The sequence below is a fragment of the Castor canadensis genome, chromosome 10 (genome assembly GCF_047511655.1).
Source record: "Castor canadensis chromosome 10, mCasCan1.hap1v2, whole genome shotgun sequence".
Lineage (NCBI taxonomy): Eukaryota > Metazoa > Chordata > Mammalia > Rodentia > Castoridae > Castor > Castor canadensis.
The window spans coordinates 81,624,382-81,637,510 of record NC_133395.1 but is presented as its reverse complement, the minus strand read 5'-3'; the positions used below and the strand labels follow the sequence as shown (position 1 = coordinate 81,637,510).

The 13,129-nt window shown below is 39.5% G+C and overlaps 1 protein-coding gene across 17 annotated transcripts in view; it reads right to left on the bottom strand.

Annotated features, from left to right (window-relative positions):
* LOC109679558 (intraflagellar transport protein 88 homolog) overlaps positions 1 to 13,129 on the bottom strand; it is a 142,915-nt gene that overhangs the window by 67,192 nt on the left and 62,594 nt on the right. For 16 of the 17 annotated variants that reach the window (XM_074043691.1, XM_074043696.1, XM_074043683.1 and 13 more), the window contains one exon: positions 8,783 to 8,869. The exons of the other annotated variant lie outside the window; for it this stretch is intronic. The gene's annotated coding sequence lies outside the window, so the exon portion shown is untranslated. The remainder of the gene's footprint in view (positions 1 to 8,782; positions 8,870 to 13,129) is intronic. 17 annotated transcript variants of the gene reach the window in all.

The following is a 13,129-nucleotide window of genomic DNA, read 5'->3' as shown; positions in this document are numbered from 1 at the left end:
CACAATCTGCCATTTCATGTTTCCATGGCTCAGGAATTTGGGTCCTGGTTAGCTAGATTCTCTACTCAGGATCTCACCAGGCTGAAATCAAAGAGTTGGCTGGGGCTGGGGGACTTTCAGGTCCTCTCCCAAGGTGACTGGTCATGGGAAAGAGTTGTTCCATTGTGACACCTCAATGAAATGAGGTCATTGTTTTCTTGCTTGCTGTGTGCTGGTCTCCAAGCTCTTAGAGGCCAAACATAGGGCTTTGCCACACTTACAAACCTTGCTTCTTCAAGGCTTCTGCAGCAAAGTATTTGTGGCTGTATTTAGTCTTATTTATGGGTTCATCTGATTAGATCAGACCCACTGAGAATGAGCTTACCTTTCATTTGAATTTTTAACTCAAAGTCAATTGATTAGGACCTTGTTTTCTGCAAAATCCCTTTCCCAGATAATGCAATGCAATCCTAAGAGTGACAACTCATATTTATGGATCCCATTCACACTTAAGGATGATACAAAGCATGTAAACCCAGGGCCATGAATGTTGGGGAACAACTTAGAATCAATCGTGCCTACCATAGAGAGGAAATAAGACCACTTTCATTTGCTTGGAATTAGCATCTGATATATTGAACACAAGGTGTGTGAAATAGTGTGGGAGCCTGTTTGATACTTGGTAACAGATAATCACTATTCCTGTATCACCTGAGCCTCAGTCACAGTCCCTTGTCTTGCACCCCTCAGTATGTAAAAGCCAGAGTAGAGTCTTCTCCAGGAGTAGAGTAATTCTTCAATAATCATCAGAGTTCCCTGTTTCCAGACTCTCCCAGCAGGAGACATTGCACACACTTCCCTCTCCCACTCAGAAGGACACACACTGGAGAATTTCTGTCAAGACTGAATCATATTCTCAAGAGTGGGGTTCACATCTGCAGAGGTTCTGTCCCTTACAAAGCTGTGTTTATTGCAAAAAGCCTTGAAATGTGGGAAGTGCTCTCACTTGGAGGAATCTTAGCCTTTCTTATTTCTGTGGCTATCTTTGCATCAAGTTTTGCATATTTTGGAGTGAGATCATGAAATATGTAGAGTTGGCAGCTCCAGGCATCAGACTTTCCACAAAACAGCCATTCATCTGAAAAGAACCACCAGAATTGTATTTCACAACCCTGGAGTCAGATTAGACCCTTGCAGTATATCAAGGAAGTGCCTGATGAAGAAAGATGATGATGATGAATTTGAGTGATTAGCATTTTGCACAAAAGCCATCATTCCACATCCTCTATCCCTTATCTGCCAACCTTGGGGATAGCCAACCACACCTATGTCAAGTCTTGCATGACTATGAAACAACATCTGCAAATTCATATTCATGGGCTCATAATGCACCACTATGTCATTTGTAAAGATGACATTGGAGCAGTTAACATATGCTACTGAAGCTAAGTTGGTATAATTCAAAGTAGACAGTTATCAATTTAGGACATTATGTGCAAGCACCAGGGCAATCACTAGTAGCTAAGGTTTAAAACATAGAAAAGGAGAAGAAGGACTTGAATACAACAAATATCCCCAAAACATGAAAGAAGGAGAAATTGGAGGAATGAATAATAAAAAGTTATGTCATATACAAAAAAAATAAAAAAGAGAAGTAAGTCCATGATTATCAGTTATCACTTTAAATGTAAATGGCTCAAACTCATCAATGAAAAGACAAACACCGACACAATGAATTTAGAAAAGCACATACACAATACAGCTATAAGCTACTTAAAAGAGACTACTTTTAGATGAGCACAGTGGTACATGCCTGCAATCCCAGCTACTCATGAGGCAGAGATGGAGGATCACAGTTCAAGGAGAGCTTGGGGGAAAACATCAGTGAGACCCCATCTCAAATGGTATCATTGTATATGCCTATAATCCCAAGTGGGAGGCAGAGTTAAAAGAATCATGATCTGAGGCTGGACATGGGCAAAACAAAAACAAGCTGAAGACCCTATCTGAAATATAATAAAGCAAAGGGCTTGGGGCATGACTCAAGTGCGAGAGCAACATGCAAAGCCCTGAGTTCAAACCCTCATACCACAAGGAAAAGAAAAAGAAAAAGAAGCCCACTTTGACCCAAAGGCACAAGCCAGCTAAAAGAGAAAGATAGAAAAAAGATACACCATGTATTAGGATAATAAAAGAAAGCTAGGATGGCCACACTCCTATTATCAAGAGGACATAAAAATTAGAAACATACATGCAACAAATATGAAATCCCCCAAATACATGAAGTAAACCCAGCAGAACTGAAAGGTGAAATGGAGACTGCAGTACCTGCTTTCAATCATGAACAAAACATCTAGACAGCAGCAGGGGCAGAGGGTTTCATCCACACTCTGGACCAGGCGGCCCCAGCACACACAGCACTTCCTCCAGCAACAGCAGAGCAGACACCTCTCTCAGAGCACAGGGAAAAAGTCTCCCCCAAGAGAAACCACATGCTAGAGCATGAACAAACTCAAGCAACTTGGAGATACTGAAAAAATACAAAGTACCTTCTGTCACTAAAATGGAATGAGGAGAGAAATCAATAGCACAAGGAAAACTAGCACATTCACAGATGTATTTACATTGACTAGTGTGCCCCTGCACAACCAATGGGTCAAACACAAGACAGGTTAGAAAAGGCTGAGACACAAAGGAAAAGGAAAACACAACCTGCCAAAGCTTCTGGATGCACACAGTTCTCAAAGAGAAATGTATGGCTATAAAGCTTACATTTCAGTGAAAACGATCTCAAACCAACAAGTTAATTTTACACTTTCAGAAGCTAGAAAAAGAGGAGCAAACTAAAGTCATAGGAAGCATAAGGAAGGAAGGAAATATTAAAATAAATAAATATAACAGCAAATAGGAAAACAGTAACAAATCCATAAAAAAAGAAGTTGGAGCTTTGAAAGATCAGTAAAACTGACAATCTTATGCTAGAGTAAGAAAAAAAGAAAAAGCACAAATAACTAAATCAGAAACGAAGGTGAGGATTTACTACTGGCCTTAAATAAATAGCAAAGGTTGTAAGAGAATACCATGAACAACTGTACTCCAGTACTGTTGTTATATGTACTTGTATACATACACAGTATATGAATATAAGACGGACACATTTTGAGAAGCACACAGTGACCATAACTGACTGAAAAAGAGGTAGCAAAATCACATCAAACCTGTAACAAGTATTGAATACTTCCTAAAAGGAAAGTCTAGGGCATTTTGGACTCACTATGAATTCTACTAAATACTTACAGGAGGATCAATGCTGATTCTACTCAAACTCTTCCCAACACAGAAGAGGGAACACTTGTAACGTATTCTATGAGGCCAGTATTACTATCATTCCAAAACTGGACAAAAGATGCAAGAATGAAAAAATATAGAGGAGTATCCCTGACAAATATTATAGCAAACCAAATTCAGGAACACATTAGAAGGATCATATACCATGGCCAAATAGGATTATCCCAATCATGTGAGGGTAATTTAACACAAGGAAGTCAATTGATATATTGCACTTCATTGATAGAATAAAGAAAACCACATCATGATCTCAGTAGATGTAGAAAAGACATTTTCAAAATTCAACACCTTTACGTGATAAAAAACACACAGGAAACTAGGAGCCAAAAAGGGTCCTCCTTAAAATGATGGAGAGCATTTATCAAAAACCTACAACTAACATTTTCCTTAGTGAGGAAAGCTTTTCCCCTAATAACAGGAGCAAGACAATGGTTCCCACTTTCCACCACTGCTGTTACACATGGTAAAGGAATTGCTAGCCATAGCAATTAGGCAAGAAAAAGAAATAACAGATATCAAATTGGAAAAGATTTCTATTAGTAGGAGACAGGATTCTGCTGTAGAATGTCTCAATGTGCTCACAACAGAACTATTAGATCTATTGAACACACTCAACAGAGAGGCAGGGAAAAAATCAACACTCAAAACCAGGTACATTTGCATACATTAACAATAAACAGTCTGAAAATGAAGGTAAGGAAAACCAATTCACAAGAGCATGAAAAAGAATGATATGTTTAGAATACATTTAACCAAGAAAGTGAAAGTATACAATGAAAACTACAAAATATGACTCAGAGGAATTGAAGACATATTGAATAGAAAGACATGTCAAGTTCGTGGAGTGGAGACAATCTCATTAAGATGACAATATTCCCCAAGAAATCCATAGATTCAATGCAGTATCTATCAAAACACCAATGACTATTGTTAGAGAAATGGAAAAGCAGCTCTTCCAACTCAATGTGGAAAGGTAAGCGACCACAAATGGCCAAAACAACATTGAACAAGAAAACAATTTGGAGGACTCATGAGCTTCCCATATACAAAGCTGCAATAATAAACAGTATTGTACTGGCATAGGGAAAGACAGAAAGATCAATGAAATAGAATTAAGAACCCAGAAATAACCCTAAATATCTATGTCCAATTTATCTCAATAGATGTGTCAAGGTCAATTATTACAGGAAAAAGTCTATTCAAGAAATCACACTGGGACAACTGGATATAAACAAAATAATGTTGGAGTCCAACTAACTTCATATCCAAAAAGTTACTCAAAATGGATGGGTGACCTAAGAAAAAGAGTTAAAACTGGACTGATCATGGTGAAACATGCCTAATCCCTACACTCAGAAGGCGGAGGCAGGAGGATTGACAGTTCAAAGCCAACCTGGGCTACATAGCATGACCTTGTCTCAGAAAAAAGGAAGGAAGGAAATGAGGGAGGGAAGCAGTTTGCCCTTGTTACATACTCTCCTGTGAGACCACAGGAATAGGAGGGGTATACACACTGAGGTCGGTCTATGGATAGAAATCCCGAGTGGAAACTGAACTCTGTTCTACATACAGGACTACCACACCTGCTTCTCACTGAATATTTCTCCTGGACCGATCTCAATTAGCTTAATATGATGAAACATTTTTTCAAATAGTTATTGGCCATTTTTATTCATATTTTGGGAGATTGTCTTTTATATTTAAAAAAATTAGATATTCAATCTGTCATCTTTATTTCAAATAATTTCCTAGCTTCCTAGATTAAGAATTTTGCTATAACAGATAGAAGTTTTTTACTGAAATAAGGGATTTTACCTGGTTGTTACTGGCATACAAAGAGCACTGTCTTTATATATTTATTCAGAAATTAATAGGTATGTTAAAGTTTTCTGTGGAGTGTAATGGATTATCAGTAGATTATAGTATGGTTTTTCTTTTGTGTGATACGGGGGTTGAACTCAGGGCCTTGTACTTAGTAGGCAAGTGCTCTACCACTTCATTCATGCCCCTATCTGGTTGATTTTTAGGGTCCCCCAACAACTTTGTCCAGACTGCTCTGGAATTATGATCCTCCTACTTCTGCCTCCCGGGTAGCTGATATTACAGATGTGTACAACCACACCCACCTCCCTTTTGGTCAGGGCTAGCATCCACCTGTGATCCTCCTGTCTCTGCCTCCTGAATAGATGGGATTACAGGTGTGAGCCAGCATGCCTGGCTGCTAATAGGTTTTTTTCTAAGTAGTCTTCAGGCCACCTTGAACAAATATAATTTCCCCTTCATCTGTGGCTGTGTTAAATAATAGTCATCACTGATGGGAAAATTCCTCTTAGCTTCTTATTTTAGGCTATCATTAGGTTTAAAGTTGAGATATCCTTTAGCATATTTCTTCCAGAAGTACTGTTTTCCCACTGGAACTTCTTAAGAATGTGTGGTGGGTTCAATGAATGCAGCAGTTATTTAGAAAGTAAGGGTGCATTTCTTATTGGGCACCTGGAGTGGAATTGTGGAGCACTGCCCTCACTCCACCCAGTAGCACAATGTTGTAAAAATGACAACACTTGTGACAGCTGTGCACCGATCTTTTGTTTTCATTTTAGTGGAACTGGGATTTTAAACTCAGGGCTTTGTGCTTACAAAACAGTCACCTGTGCCACATCTCCAGTCCATTTTGCTCTGGTTATTTTGGAGCTGGGGTCTTGTTAACTATTTGTCTGGCTGTCCTCCGACTGCAATCCTCCTGATCTCTGTCTCCCAAGGAGCTAGGATTACGGGCATGAGCCAACAGCACCTGGCCTATGCACTGATCTTAACAGCCAACAGGACAGTAGGACTGTCCCATGGCCTTTAAATGTCTTCTCTCTGTGGGTTACTAGTACACAGGCAAACTAATGGGTATTTAGTATACTGTAATTTAAATCTGGAAATATGTGTAATTAGCATGCTTCATTTCTAAACCACCATAGGAAGAGACAAAGCCTGAATAGGGTTCGTTTCTTCCCCGTCATGCAGCTTGCTATGGAGTGCTCCCCTGCCCAACTCAGTTGAGAGCCATTCTGAGAGTCTTTTTAACGTGGTTTGTGTGTGCATATATGTACCTGTGACTGTGTGTTTTACAATGTCACTTCCTCTGTGACATTTTCACCCTTTTTATCATAGCCACAGCCTCATTCCAATCACCAAGTTCACCCTCACTGGCTGCCCACCTGGGGTCAGTATCAACATCTCTATTGTCAGCTATTTCTTCCTTCACTTGTTTCATTGGTTTTTCATTTTCTTCAGTTTTTATTTCTTATTTATTTTCTGCCATGATGGGGTGGAACCCAGGGCCTCATGCAGACATGGCAAGCACTTGAAGGGCACCCTCTGCCCACTCATCTACCTTGGCTGCAAGCTTATGGCTAGCCTTATGGGTGTACATTTCTTCCTTGTGTTTTAATCTTCTTTGCCCACCACCTTCTTTCAATCGTCTGCCTAACTATTTTTAGGTACTTAGGATATACTCTTTTTTTGACTGTGGTAAGTTATTTTCCCATTGTTTATGAAACAATTTTTCATTTCATGAGTGACATTGCACACTACCTTTTCAACAGCTCTCTTCCTCCCTTTCATGCACATTCACGTTAGTGAGGGAACCTCGTTACACAGAACTGAGTGGCTTAGATTTTCTGCGCTTCTGTTCCCCAGGGCATACATGTAGGAATTGCCTTTCCTTTATGTGTTTTAAACGACGCACTTGATCTTTTACCAATAAATGCTGGACTCCTTAGCGCTCATTAATATTTTCAAACCCGATTTCTTCAACATTTTTGATCATTGATATTATATTCAGAATTGTTACAATTCAAGTTTGTTGTAAAGAGCATGTATCTGAATAATGTGCATCTAAATTTATCTGTGGTCTAATCCAAACTTGAGTCTTTTAAGGATAACTCTCTTGGAATAAGATCTTGTTTCTGTCATTTTCTTTGTGATTTTTAATTTACAGTTCTTCCTATTCTATTTTATTTTCTACCCAGCCATGTTGTACGCTACAATAGTATGTGGTTGACAGATAGTCTGTCCTAATCTAGTAATGGTGAACTCACAGTCTGCACAGACATTTTGTAAGGTCTTTAAATGCGTTAGTGTAATTATTTTCATTACTCATTCTGGTATTCTAATTGGCAAAGCATTAAATAAAAGTGAACAAATATGTTAAGGACAAATAATGTCCAAACACAGAAGTGATAGCCTGGTAGTCATTTTAAAAGGCCATCAGATTTAGAGAAGATCCTGTAATTATTTTCCACCTGAATGATTTCCATGGCTAGGTGTCTAGTTTTCCTGTCTTACCGAAATAACAGAAACAGGAAAGCAACAGCAGTTTGTCGTAAAGATTCACGACCTTTCAATGGCATAGGCTCCTGAGGAAATGGGGAGGGGAGTATATATAGGCCGTCTTTGCAAACACCATCTTCGTGGAGTGACTTCTGTTCTTAGTACTCCTTTTCACTATCAGTTTCACATTTAGTACAAGAAAGTTGTCTCTTCAGGGTCTTTTGTTTTTCTTTTTTCCTTCCTTCCTTTCTTCCCTCTCTTCTCCTTCCCTTCCTCCCCTTCACCCTCCCTCCCCCTTCCTTCCTTCCTGCCTGCCTTTTCTTCTCCTTTTTTTCCTGCCTCCTCCTCCTCCTCTTTCCCTTCCACCTTCTAAATTCCTCAGTGTGTAGGATGTTAGATCCCGAAGGTACCTCAGAGAACATCCCTTTTAACACATTAGAAACTTAAGCAGCTTTCAGCATCACTAGAACAATGGCACTTGGGCCCAGAATCCAGGTTCCCACAGTTTAGTCTGATGCCCTCCCATCACATCTGCTCTCCTTCCTTGTCTTTCACTGCTGTTATGCTTACTGGCAGATCAGAATAAATAATGTAGTACTACTGTCACTTAATTAGGTGAAACTATTTAACATAATTTCAGTGGTCCCTGACCTAAATTACTTCTTATCATAGATTGTAAAAACTAAACCAAAGACACACTCACCATCACTCCTCCACACACATACCCACACTGACCCATACCCAGTAAGACTCCAAGAGTCAGAAGAACCCAGAGTCATAGGAATCCTTTCAAAAGTCTTTCAAGCTAACTCTACTTCATTGAAACAACATTGACGAGTAATGAAACAGGGCAAAACAGGAAAGAACCACTGTCCTATCTATGGTCTCATTGATCCCATTTTACTTCTGCCCTTCTTCAGCCTAGAGACAATTTGCTTGGAGGGACAAGCCCATCAGGGCAGTTCTCATAGTTTGATATATGACCTACTGAAGTAAAAATGCCTCAAGATAAGATGAGTGAAAACGGACAGTGAGTGATAATTTGGAATTGAAAGCATATGGTCCTATGTACTAAAAAAATGGCTTTGTGACAATTCTTTGACTTTTTTTAAATTTGAAAGAAGTTCTACTTTACCAAGTCACGATGATCCATGAAATGAATTATCCAGAGCTCTGCTGACTTTTCTCTGATATCACTGTTTTCATTCCCATTTTAATTAAGCTGTAAGGAAAAAACACAGATCACCTCAAACATTTTTCCCAAATGTAAACCTGGTTGTTTTATTCTTTGAGATGTCACATAAAACTGGTTAAAAGACAAAAAAATCAGACTTGCTCATGGCTATCTGTCAAACAGAAACATTGTAATTATACAAAATTTGCACCTGCAGCAAAGAGCTACTTCTCCCAGACACTGGGCAGTGGGGGCAGCCCTCGTCCAAACTGAGGAGGCACAGATATCTCTGTAGCCCCACTCATTCTCTTAGAGTCTCAGATCATCAACTATGTTCTTCTCTCTTCTTCCAGAAAGACACTGGTTCCCTTTCATTGACACTTATTCAGAGTGTTGCCATGACAGCCTTGGGGAAATGCACCCAGGATCCAGGAAAACTCCCACAGGAGTTGCAGCCATAGATCTCCTACAAACCCTTCTGCATTCAGTTACATTATTTTAACGTCAAATTATGGACTTATGAAAGGCTTGAGAAATACAAGCATGTACAACTTCTATGCCTAGTGAAAGAAATCTCACACTTGGGTGAAATGTGCAAAACAGAATCCTAGAAAGACATAACCACTGATGCTCTGGTTATTTACAGTTGGAGTTGGTAAAGGAAAAAAGAAGAGGGACTGCAAATGGGTCCCTCTTTCAGGAGTGATTTTAAAAAGGTGCTAAATCTGATTGCACTGATAGTTGCACTACTCTGAATATGTTAGAAAACAGTGTGTTAAATCCTTTAAGTCAATGAAGTGTATAGCATGAGTTATATCTCAATAATGCATACACACACGTACACACACACACACACACACACACACACACATACTCCAGAGGAAGAGAGGCAGGAAATATCAAAAATGTAAAGAACAAAAGCACACAAATTAAAGCATAAGCCTCTGTTGCCATGGTCATATGGATCCTAGGTGTAGACTGCCTGCCTAGATCAGACAGTTGTCAGTTGGAGGTTCTGGAGAAGTGCCATCACTGTCCTCACTTGAGGGAAGCAATCTATTTAGAACTGCTATGAGTGAGACTGGGTTCTTTTATGGAATATCCTGCCTGACATTTTTATAATTCTTTGACTACAACTGATCAAAAAACTAAAGATTTACTCCAGATTTTCTCTGAAGGAGACATCTAATATGTGTTTTTAGGGTCTAGTTAGTTCTTGGGCCAGGCAGAGCAGACCCAGTTGCCCTGGCTTCCAATAAGGAGAGAAGAGGAGAAGGATGAGATGTGTCACACCAATGACCTGTGGTATGTGAGGCAGATGGTCACAGTTCCACAACAGATAAGCCTACTTGCTGATACATGTCCATTATCTGTGACAAAAATTCCAAAGCAATAGAAATGATTTAGTTCACTCTGTGCTGCTATAACAGAACACCACAGTCTGGGTAACATACAAAGAACAGAAATCCATTCTCTCTCAATTCTAAAGGCTGAAAGTCCAAGAATAAGACTCCAGCACTTGAGAGCTTTCATGCCTCGTCCTCACATGATGAAGACAGAAGGGCAACACAGAACAAGCTAATGCTGAATGACGCCTCTTTTCAAAGGGCCTTAGTCCCATCAATGGGGGGAATAGCCCTCATGGAATACACATTGCTTAAAGGTCCCAATGCTTAATACCAGCATGTTGTCAACACCTGAATTTTGAAGGGGTCACCTTCAAGCCATAACAGGAAACATTAAATGTAAGGAAGAGTTTAAAAGCAAGGACTACACTAACGACTCCACCATGAGGCTTGAGCAAGGGAAGTAGGATTTTTACTGCTGAATTTCCAGACAGGCCATGGTGAGCTATGGTGTCAATGTCTCCATGGCATTCACAAATTAAAGGAGAAGCTTGTCTGGGATACTCATATAAGGAAAGCTATAAAATATTATAATCAGATAGATGACAGCAGAGAGCCAGGAGAAGGGTTACTTAAGAGGTAATTATAAATTTCAAGATACTTGCTTACCTTTAATTTCTCAAAGAAATGGGTCAGTTCCTGAAGACCAGTTAAGCCAGTTGCAGAAGCAAGGGGAACTCATTTTTCTCAGTCATTAATGAGATTTGAGAATCTTTTAAAATGTATTTTGATTTCTAGTCTAGGTGAGTTTTAAAAGAACTGTAGTCAGTTGGGAGAAAGGGATTTACCTTCTGTAGATAAGTCTGTATTTGGTAACACAGTTTTGACAAAATTGTAACTTTCCTTTGAATATTTAATGCGTTTTTAAAACACCCTGCAGGAGAAGTTAGGGGTGCCGGTCAGTGGTTGGACATGTGCTCAGCATTCATGGAGCCCAGGTTTAATGCCAGCACCAAACCCCACTCCCCGAAAGAGAAAAAAAGAAACCCCTCTACTGGCACTCATCTATTCTCTAGAACAGCAGAACATCCACGTACTAGGTAAAAGTAAATCTTAGCACAGAGAAAGGTAAGGTCTTTACGATTCTGGTGAAGTAGTATCACAGGGTAGGAAGGTGTTTCAGTGAAGCTTGGGCCTCAGTGTCCAGGAACATCGTTGACCTTGTAACGAAGATGAACTATGTATACAGAGAACAGAAATCTACAACTGCAAACATGCAGCCTTATGTAGGACTCAAGGTTACATGCAACTTGGTTTCACAGGTATTAGGGAATAAATACTGGAGATACTGAATCCAGGAGCCAATATATCCTCTAACAGTGGCTGTCATTATCGGGAAGATTGGTACAAAGCACAATGAATACTTTTACTCTCAGGCTTTTGTCTTTCAGATCTGAACTTTTATGGTATGAGAGGATATTGTATAAATTTGGTTACTGGATGGATTCATCTGAACTTGACAGATTTTCCACTTCATCTTCTCAGTATAATTTTGGATCCACAAGGAGTTCAGCACTTCAAGGACATCTCAGATTTGAACTTGACTCAGACAGCAGGATACTGAATCCATACTTGAGTTAGCTGTGACCTACTTCAGAGAGGAGACTTCTGGTTTGTAAGGAAAGGCCCAGAGGAGAGCTTTTAATTGAGCAAGACCTTTCGCACCACGGATCAGTCCCTGTCAAGTTAGCAAGAAAATGATAAATGAATGTCTCTCCACACCTAAAAGATCAAGGGTGGTGGCTGTTGAATGGGACAAGAAGACTACAAGGTTATAGAAGTTGTTTGTTGAAGTCTAAGGAGATAACTTGGGTAAGAGTGGCAGTTTGAGGTTGATTTGGTAGCAATACCTTCTAATAATTAGAGAAATTTACCTTTGAATTTAAAGATACTCTTAGTCTACATTACTGGTTCCTGGTCCCCTAAAAGACCATTGATGTAATCTGCTGACCAAGCAATGTGAAGCTTATTAAACTCACCACAATAAGAGGTAGGTAATAATTTCTTAGACAAGAGGTAAAGGTTCAGAGAAGAAATGCATAAAATCTTGACAACTGGATTCGAGTAGATGAGAGTAGGTCATTCAAAGTGGATGTCTAGGTCAGCTTGGGCTGCTCTCATAGATTACTACAGTCTTAAACAGCTAACACTACTTTTTCGGAGTTCTGGAGGTTGGAAATCTGCGGTCAGGATGACAGTACAGTTGGGCTCTGGAAAGGACCCTCTTCCTTGTCCACAGATGGACATCTTCTTGCTGTGGCCTCACATGGCAGAGAGCAGAGAGGAAAGCAAGCTCTCTCATGTCTCTTTTATAAGGACCCTAACTCTATCATAGGGGCCATACTCTAATGACCTAATTACCTTCAAAAGGCCACCTTGTTCTATTGGAGTCAGAGTTTCAATATTTTAAGTTCAAGATGACAGAACTGTCCACAATGAGGCACAGGTTGAAGCTGAGAAAGATATGTGACATAATAGTTTAGTCTTAGTGGATCCAGCAAGGCATTCTAGTTGGTCTTGACCATTGTAGTGTTGTTTGGTAAGTGAACCATTTGTCCAGATGAGCACATTTTATGCTGGTAGGAAAGTTATTTGCTCAAATGAGCAAATGAGCTGCTGGTTTGGATGAAGTGGCTCTCAGGCATAAAACAGAAAGTTCTTGAAGCAAACAGTATCTGTTTTATTGATTTAGGACCCTATCTTCTTGACAAAGAATTCCCTGAACCAATGAAGTCTAAGTCCTGGACATTAGCATACATGGATTCATAAGCTCATGATTCTTGTTTGCAATTTCTCACTATTGCTAATGATTACATAAATTTTGAACTAGGATGTTGTATTAGAAATTTATTATAATCTTTAAACATATTCTGTACACGGTGGTAGAGGAATTAATGACTAA